The 10455-nt window shown below is 38.1% G+C and overlaps 1 protein-coding gene across 1 annotated transcript in view; it reads right to left on the reverse strand.

Annotated features, from left to right (window-relative positions):
- The window catches only part of PSD3 (pleckstrin and Sec7 domain containing 3), a 453958-nt gene that overhangs the window by 370970 nt on the left and 72533 nt on the right, over positions 1-10455 (reverse strand). The window lies entirely within an intron of this gene.

Consider the following 10455-nt stretch of genomic DNA (forward strand, 5'->3'; position numbering starts at 1 on the left):
AAAAAAAAAAAAAAAAAAAAAAAAAAGAAAAGAAAAGAAAGAAAGAAAGAAAAGAAACAGAAGAAAATACAAAAGTAAATCTTCTTCACTTGAGTTAGGCAATGGTTTCTTAGACATGAGATGGAAAATACAAGCAACAAAATAAGAAATATATAACTGGACTTCAAAATTAAAAACTTTTGTTCTATAAATGATGACTAATAAGGAAGTGAAAACATAATAAACACAATAGAAGAAAGCATCTGTGGTCATGTAATTAATAAGGGGCTTGTATACGGACTATATAAAGAGCTCTTTCAACTCAATCTTAAACAGACAAATAAGCCAACTAAAAAAAACACTGCAGGGCGCTGTGGGAGAATCACTTGATGCCAGGAGTTTGAGACCAGCTGGGCAAGCACAGCCAAACTCATCTGTACAAAAAATTTAAAAACACAAAAGTCAGTGGGCATAGTTGTGCACATCTGTAGTCTCAGCTACTCAAGAGGCTGAGGTGGGAGTATCACCTTGAGCCCAGGAGTTCAAGGCTGCAGTGAGCTATGATTGTGCTACCACACTTCCAGGCAACTGTTTCTAAAAGTTTATATACAACTAAACAAAATAAAAATTCTCTAATACTTTTTTAAAAATGTTTAAAAATGGGCAAAGAATCTTAATAGACATTTCTCCAAAGATATACAGGTTGAGCATCCCTAACCAAAAATCAATCCAAAATGCTCCAAAATCTGAAACATTTGAGCGCCAATATAACACCACAAGTGGACGATGACATTAATTAACACTGCAAAAAAGTGCCCATAGACAATATGATGAAAACGTATGGTGGGGTTATTCAAGGACTACACACCAGGGTACGTTTGTAATAGAACAAGAAACCATGCCAGTTTTTAAAATTTGAGAGAGAAGTAGAAGTAAAAAACCATGGTTAATGAGGAGGATGACTGGAGGACACATTTAAAAAGCCATCCAGCAGAATGCCTCCTCATCCCTAGAGGACTCACTTCCAGGTCCTTCAATTGCTACTGGTGTTTCTACTCAACTAAAAAAATAAAATTGTGTACAGTGAATTCTTATATTTCTTATTTTTCTTTCTTTTCTACAACCTCATTTTAGAAGTGATACAGTGAGCTTTTAATCAAAACACAGCATGGCAGATGAAAACAAAAAGCCTACCATAGTTGATTCCTCCTGTTGTCCAGGAGCTAACACAGGTATTCTGGTAATGCTACTGTACTTCTTAGTTACCCTGAACATATTTATTTTTTCACTGTACTAGTGGTATGTTCTATTTGTTTTCACTGTTAAATACGTATGTGTGAATCAGTGTTGGAAAATGATTGCTTCTTAGAAGCATATAAATTCAGAGTCAAGAATGATGACGATGCCACACAACCATAGACTGTCCACATGGGTGGCAGAGATAGTGACCTTTGCATTCTGATTATTCAGTGTACACAAATTTTGTTTCATGCATAAAGTTATTTAAAATATTGTATAAAATTATCTTCAACCGTGTATAAGGTATATATGAAACATAAATGAATTTCATGTTTAGACTTGGGTCTTATCCTCAAGATATTTCGTTATGTATATGAAAATATTCCAAAATTCAACAAAATCCAAAAAAAAAAAATCCAAAATCTGAAATCCCTCTGGTCCTAAGCATGATGGGATACTTAACTTGTACAATAAGCCAATAAGCACATGAAAAGATGCTCAATGCCATTAGTCATTTCAAAAATGCAATACAAAACTACAATGAGATACTACTTCATATATCCTAGGATAATTTTAATTTAAAAAGACAGAGAATAACAAGTGTTGGCAAGAGTGTAGAGAAACTAGAACGCACTAAGTAAGAAAAAACACACAGACAATCAAGCAGTTTTTCCTCTGCACTCACACCACAATGTGTAGGAGATTTTCTCCACAGACCAAACAAGCAAGCAGTCCTACAGAAGACACCAGCTAGGTGTCCTCTAATGCAATTCAATTCCAATACTATCTACCCAGATATGGCATCAGATCCTACAAGTTGAGGGCTTGACCCTCTGCCCCACCCCTAGCCATATGCCCTAACCCCACCTCACCCCTGCCACTTTAGATGCCAGTTTAAAGCCCCAAGTTGTTTTATTTGTGCTTCTGACAGGCTCTAAATCACAGATCCCACAACCCCTTCTTTGGGCTCAATTAATTAGCTAGAGTGCCTCACAGAACTCAAGGAAACATTTACTTACATTTACCGGTTTATTATAAAGGGTATTACAAAGGATGCCGATGAAGAGATGCATAGGGTGAGTATGGGAAAAGGGGCACAGAACTTCCAAGCCCTACCCAGGCATGCCACCCTCCAGAAACTTCCATGTGTTTAGCTAACCAAAAGTTCTCAGACTCTGTCCTTTCAGGGTTTTTATTTTTTATTTATTTTTTATTTTTTATCTGAGATGGAGTGTCACTCTATTGCCCAGGCTAGGGTGCAATGGCATCACCTCGGCTCACTACAACCTCTGCCTCCAGGGTTCAAGCAATTTTCCTGCTTCAGCCTCCTGAGTGGCTGGGATTACAGGTGCATGCCACCACGCCCAGCTAATTTTTGTATTTTTAATAGAGACAGGGTTTCACCGTGTTGTCCAGGAAGGTCTCGAACTCCTGACCTCATGATCTGCCCACCTTGGCCTCCCAAATTGCTGAGATTACAGGCATAAGCCACTGCACCCAGCCCTTTCAGATTTTTATGGAGGCTTCATCACACAGGAATGACTGACTAAATCACTGGTCAACTTAACCTTCAGCCCTTCTCTCCTCTCAGGAGACTGCTCACTGGTGCTGTTAAGCCGCTGACCTGGGGGCTCTGGGATGCCGCAATGCTGCTTAGTGTCCCTGAACACACTTAGGAGAAAGTCCCGACCCTCCAAATCTGCCATAATCTCTAGTGACCAACCCCATCCTGAAGTACCCAGGGGCTGACAGCTATCAGTCAACATACGAGCACATAAGAAGACATCATGGTGGGCATTCTAAGGATTTTAGGAGGCGTATACCAGGAAATGAGGACAAAAACCAAACCATATTTCACAAGGTTGCACCCTCATACACTACTGATGGAAATGTAAAATCATACAACTGTTGTGGAAAATAATTTAGAAGTTCCTCAAAAGGTTGAATGTAGAATTGTCATTCGACTCAGCAATTCCACTTCTACCTATATAGCCAAGAGAAATGAAACATACAACCACTAAAAAACTTGTATATCAGTTCTCCTAACAGCATTATTTATACAAGCCAAAAAGGAAAAGCAACGTAAATAATATGGTTTGGCTGTGTCCCCACCCAAATCTCACCAGGAGTTGTAATAATCCCCACATCAAGGGTGGGGCCAGGCAGAGATAATTGAATCATGGGGGCAGTTTCTCACATACCGTTCTTGTGATAGGGAATAAATCTCAGGAGATCTGATGGTTTTAGAAATGGGAATTCCCCTGCACAAGCTCTCTCTTACCTGCTGCCATGTAAAAACATCCCTTTGCTTTTCCTTCATCTTTCGCCATGATTGTGAGGCCTCCCCAGCCATGTGGAACTGTGATTCCATTAAACCTCTTTCCTTTATAAATTACCCAGTCTCAGGTCTGTCTTTATTAGTAGCATGAGAACAGACTAACATACCAAATATCCCTCATATGGTGAACAGACAAAATGTGTCCTATCCATATAATTGACTATTACTACATACAAAAATTAGTGGTAAATATTACAGCAAAACTAGTCATGACAATGATTCCATTTATATGAAGTGTCCAAAATAAGAAAATCTCTAGAGATAAAAAGCAAATTAGTGGTTGCCTGGAGTGACAGCAAGTAGGTGTAGTTCATTCTTTCTTTCCTTCTCTCTCTGTCTGTCTCTCCCTTCCTCTCTTCTCCTGTCTTTTCTTTTCTTTTGCTCAAGACAAAGTCTCATTATGTTGCCCAGACTAGACTTGAACTCCTGGGCTCAAACAATCCTCCCATCTCGCCTCCCAAACATCTGGTAATACAGGTAGGAGACACCAACAAGTCTTTTCTTTTTAAGATGATGAAAATGTTCTAAAGTTGCCTGTGGTGATGGATGATATGCAATTCTGTGAATGTACTAAAAACCCACTGAATTTTACACACTAAATGGGTGAATTGTATAGTTCACAAATTGTATCTCAATAAAGCTATTTTTTTTAAGTATTCAGCCTTCTGGGTCATTGTGGCAGACAAGGATACAAGTTTGTTTAATCTTCTCTGAGCCTTATGAAAATGGCAACAACCAGTTTCAAAAGAAAATAAATTCATAACAGTGCTGAAAAAAAAGGAGTATAATCATAGACAAAATAATGATAGACAGAAGTCACAATCCCAAACAAACCCAGAAGGCCACAGTTATTCCAACACTAGAGCCACAAAGAACCGAGAAACCTAGAGTTGGCAGGTCTCCAGACCTGGAATGGGAAGCAGAACAGACATCAACATGATTAACCGAAAAATCATCTGAAGAACAGCTTCCCATCCTAGCCCCCTTCTACTCTGCTTCCCTACCCAGAAGCTTGCCTGCATCAAGGCACTCAGCATGGGTCAAATCCCACCTGCATTTATGGTAGTTCATACACCCCACCTCATAGAAACTCATTCCAGCCCTCTTCTATATGAAGGGAAGAGGCCTGCTAAGGACACATACTCTATACAGCCAGAGAAACTCTGTCTATATTTGGGAACTCAATCTTTCATTAACACATATGAATGAAAAGAAACAAACTCTAACAGACATTTGAGGACTAATAGTGGCTTCCAAGAAAAGTTCCAAGATTTAATGAAACAGAACTGACCCTGATGAAGCAGGAATCCAAGAAACAAGATAATCTTCTAATTTTTTATTTAGAGAGATTCAAAATAATGCATAAAAGGTTCAAAATAATGTAAAATAAAAGAGCAGACTGAAATGAAAATTGAGTGACCAGAGAATGGGAAAGAGCTCTTGAGATTATAAATACAACTTTAAAATGTTGTTAGAAAGAATGGAAGATCATGATTTAAAATAGAGAAAAATTAAAAGATGTAGAAGATTGATCTAATCCAGGAGAACCAACATCCGTCTAATAGAAATTGTAGAAGTAAAAGACATTTTTAAAAAGTAGAAAGGACAAACATTTTCAGAGCTGAAGAAAGACATGACTGAAAGGGCACCACATACACCATATAGCAAGAACACCAGACTCACACTTCCGGAAATTTGAGTGGGTAGGAGTCAAGAAAGCCCTTAAAGCTGTCCATAGAGAAAGAGCCAATTCTCCACAGGTGAGATCTCAAAGGTCCTTTCATTGAAGAGACTCCAGTGCATACTGCATACTGAATCAAGGCCAATTAAGGCAAAAGAAGGGATTACATATTTTGAAATGCACCATGCAAAATCTCCCACTTGTGTTATTCACTTCCACATTTCAGTTACCTACATTTTTTTAAAGAAGCATAAATTCAGATCCCTAATCTGCTTGATTTCCCAAATAGTGAAACCTAAGGACAAGTCATGAACTTTCATGTACAAATCTTTGTGTGGGCATATGCTTTTGTTTCTCTAGGGTAAATATAAAGAAATGGAATGGTCTAGCGGTACAGAAGGTATATCTTTAACTTAATAATTTTTCAGAGGGAGACAGAATCTCACTCTGTTGCCAGGCTGGAATGCAGTGGCACGATCTCGGCTCACTGCAACTTTCGCCTCCCGGGTTCAAGCAATTCTCCTGCCTCAGCGTCCCAAGTAGCTGGGACTACAGGCATGTGCAACCACGTCCAGCTAACTTTTGTATTTTTAGTAGGGACAGGTGTCAGCATCTTGGCTAGGATGGTCTCGATCTCTTGACCTTGTGATCTGTCCACCTCGGTCTCCCAAAGTGCTTGGATTACAGGCATGAGCCATCGTGCTCGGCCTTCAACTGTTTTTCAACAATTGAACCTTTTACATTCCCACCACCAGGTGTAAGAATTCAGCAGCTCCACTTTCTTGCCAATCACAACATGGCCAGTCTTTTTAATTTTAGCAATTCTAGTAGTTTTGTATTAATTAGTATCTCATTGTGGTTTCCATTTCCATTTCCATTTCCCTATGACTAATAATGCTGAGCATCTTTTCATGTGCTTACCTGCCATCCATATATCTTCTTTGGTGAAGTATCTGTTCTAATCTTTTGCCCGTTTTTTCCCTTGGGGGGTTTGCTTTCTTGTCATTGAGATGTAAGAGCTCTCTATGTATTCTAGATATAAGTCCTTTGTTGATCTCCAACACAAAATGTCAATAGTCAAACTGTTGAGAAACACTGATCTAGTTAATTTTGCTGAAAAGAACCACATGACACTGCAAGGAGTCATGTATCTACATATGATTCACTCTACCTTTAAAAATAAAACAGGTAATTTTAAAAAAGCTGACATGAGATACCTCTTAAAATCATACTCTATCTTTAAAAATAAAAAGGGTAATTTTTAAAAAGCTGACATGAGATACTTCTTAAAATGATATGCTACAGAATCCATTTACATCTAACTCCAGCAAGCACCTTACCTATTCATAATTACGACCATAAATCATCATAAAGGGAAAATTTGCTTAGACTATGATTTAGAATGACTTCCAACTAAAAGAAAACTAACATTTTAATAAAATTTTGGTACATCTGTCAGAGGTTTCCAAGTAGCTAAGCTTTCACTACACGATCACTCTAGAATCTTAAAAGTGTAACATATGTCCTGTGGCTTCCCCATTAGCCTCACCTAACTCTTCTCTTTTAATTATGGGCTCTGAACAGTTCAGGAGAAGGCAGCAGGGAGGCAATGTGAAAACACTTCTCCTCCTTCTTCCTTCAGTCATCAGATAACTTCCCCGACAGAAGAGTCCCTGAAGGCCTCCCTCAGAGTTTATTTATTCTGATCGTGGTTGCCATTCGAACTAAGCACATTTATAGCATATCTCAAGGGAGTGGGATCAGATGACTTTTACATCTTTCCAATCTGAGAGTTGGTTTTTCAACAGGAGCACATAGTGTCACATTTCAAACATGTGATGCCGAACCGAGGAACCTGGATCATGGTCTCAAACCTAACAACGAGTTTGGGCAAATTAATCCATTCACTTGAGTCCTTAGTTTCCTCATCTATCAAATGCAAAGGTGACTTCTAATATTTCTTCCAACATAAATATTCTACTAGTTTAATATATAAGCTGGTTTCCTAACAGCTAAACACTGATTGGGTACCATGTGCCAAACCCTGAGCTATATACTTACAATCTCATTCAATTTCAACTATAGCTCTCTGAAGAAGTTACTACCATTATGCCTATTTTACAGATGAAGAAACTGAGGAGGTTCACTGACTTGTCCATAGGCACCTATAGTAGGCTGGGACCCAGGCTCTGCTGCTGCTGCCATGAGCATTTTGCATTCAGTAAACTGGGAGGAACAAGATACGGCTTTATTCCAGCCCAAAGACAGCTGTGAGGAGTAATCACAGTCAGAGAGTTTCGAAAACACACAAAAACTCTAAAAAGCAAGTTAAGGAGCTTTATGAAGTTCTACAATTCTTCAAACAACTTAATAACCCATAAGAGTACCTATTTTACCTCATTATGTCAAATAACTTCCAATCACTGGTATGCTATATCTAATAAGAGGAATGCACTAAAGCTGAGACTCTTCTCAGAGGCTATCGGAGAGGCTGGATTTTTAACCGGATTCTAAAGTATCTCAGCTACGTGCCTTTAGGCATGTTCTTTAATACCTCCGAAGCTCATTTTCCTCTCCTATTTACTTTTAAAGCTGTAAACTCTTCACCTTGCCTTAGGAGGTCCTACATGATATGGCCCTTTTCTAAATGGTAATCTTCCTGAATTTATCTCTCACTGATGATGTCTGCAGACCAACCAGGCTAGTATTCCCCAGTTCCTCAAATAATTTATATTTCCTGCTCTTGTCATTTCTGCAATTTGAAATGCTCTCACCCAAAACTCTGTTATTCCGAATTCTAGTCATCCTTTAAGACCAAGTTCAACTTCCACCTCCTCCATGAAGTCATCACCAGAGTAACTAAAAGTGATCATTCCTTCCTGCTAGTCATTTGGAGACATGCTGTTTCTCTTCAGCTAAAGAATAAGTAACTTAAAAGTAAGAACCATGTCTTCCATGTCTTTGCACTTTCAATGTGCCCAAAACAAGCAACCTGCACATAGATGCTAATTGAATGTATTTGTTCAATAATGCATGCATACTGTCATACCTACAGAAGCACCAGCAGCGACTACCACCAACCATTTTTACTAAGGCAAATAAGAAACAAAAGGTATAAATTGTCATTTTGGTTTGTCTTGGGTATGCTATATCTGAGCTGGTAATACGGGGAAAACCAAACTCACTCAACCAGTAAGGCAGAGAACTATGTAGACATTTGGTATTATCTCTACATAGTTAAGTAAAAATCAGTTTTATTATAGTAAAAAAAAGTTTAATAAGAAAAAATCACAATGTCACATAGTTAAATCTATGATAAGGAGTTTTATTTTTAAAATTTTTTGTTTACTTTTTGAGACAGAATCTCACTCAGTCATCCAGGCTGAAGTGCAGCGGCACGATCTCAGCTTGCTGCAACTTCTGTCTGCCTCCTGGGTTCAAACAATTCTTGTGCCTCAGTCTCCTGAGTAGCTAGAGCTACAGGTACATGTCACCATGTCCCGCTAATTTTTATATTATTAGTGGAGACAGGCTTTCACCATGTTGGCCAGGCTAGTCTCAAACTCCTGATCTCAAGTGATCCACCTGCCCTGGCCTCCCAAAGGGCTGGGATTAGAGGTGTGAGCAACCATGCCCAGCCAATGTCAAAGAGTTTTACATTCTTGGAATAACTATTATCAGTACCTCCTTGTCAGAGGAAGATTAAACAGATAATTACGTATCTCAAACATCAGGCCCAGAATAGTTACGTATTTAAGATACATTACAAACAGTATAAATGGCTACAATGCATGTTAAGTATAAGAGATATATATGAAACATATTTTCCTCTAAATTAGGACACTGTGATAAAAGCCAAATGCTTTTTTAAAATAATTTAGCTGTTTTTATCTATATCTAAGAGTCCCCAAATATTAAGATGTCTAATAACTATTCATTTTCAAGCTCAAATCAGTTATTATATGGCTGTGTTATACAATGCCTTCTTGGTATCCCCAAATATTGTGGAGTTATTAAATAATCTCACCAAACATATGAGTGAAAAATGTATAGTTCATACTCGGCTTTTTTCAACTGAGCAACAGCTGTATATAGTCAGATTCTGTGTCTTCCCAAAACAAAAATGAGTGTCAGATAATGACAGAGCTGAAAAAAGTCAGGATTGTACTTATAATATCAGCCTCAAAGGTCAGGGACATGGTGATGACGGTGATGGTTATCACAGCAATTAATAGCAGCAAACACTTTCACAGCACTTATAACACACAGAGCATGACTCTAAGATCTTTATAAATGTCAACTTATTTAAGCCTCAAAAGAATTCTAAGACATATGTCAGTATAATTCCATTTTACAGATGAGAAAACTGAGCCATAAATAAGTTAGATAACTTTGCAAGGTCATACAATTTATAAGTTACAAGGCCAGGGTTCAAACTCAAGAAGTCTAGATCTAGAACTCAGAGATTATTAACCACATGCAATAGCCCTTTCCAGTCTAACCCTTGAGATACGCAAATATCCCCTTCATCATCAGTTTTCCATACAGTTAAATGTTTTGAAATTCTACAAAGCTATTTGCATTTTATCTTGTACCTACTTCTAGGAAAATGCCTTCAAAAAAGTATTGCCTTAACAGGATGAGCTCTGTGTTCAGGCGAAATTGAATTAAACTCCTGGCTCTGCTGTGTGAATGACTGTGAATGGGAGATTACTTCAGGTCCCTCATCTGGAAAATGGGGATAACACTACCAACTTAAAAGGTTATTGTGATGATCAGCATAGTGCCTTAGCACACAGTAAGTAATCTAGTAGGTTAGTGAACACTGTTACTGCTATTAGTACTAGTAATAGTTCTATTTGTTCAAAATTTATCTGTTTCAAATTGAAGAGTGTTGCTTCCAGTTGCAGAATACTAAATTTGATAACTAGATTAGGCCAATACTAAAATGTATTAAAAATAAACAAGAGATACAATACACTCCAAAGGAAAGATTGCAGTGTCTGAAAATCATAATAATATATTTTCTTAGTAAAAAGCAAGCACAAAGGGCTGGGCATGGTGGCTCACACTTGTAATCTCAGTGCTTTGCGGGGCTGTGGCAGGAGGATGGCTTGAGGCCAGGAGTTTGATACCAGCCTGGGCAGCATACACAGATCCTGTCTCTAACAACAACAACAAAAAAACCCTATATATATATATATATATATATATATAT

The sequence above is a fragment of the Cebus imitator genome, unplaced genomic scaffold, assembly GCF_001604975.1.
Source record: "Cebus imitator isolate Cc_AM_T3 unplaced genomic scaffold, Cebus_imitator-1.0 Scaffold120, whole genome shotgun sequence".
NCBI lineage: Eukaryota > Metazoa > Chordata > Mammalia > Primates > Cebidae > Cebus > Cebus imitator.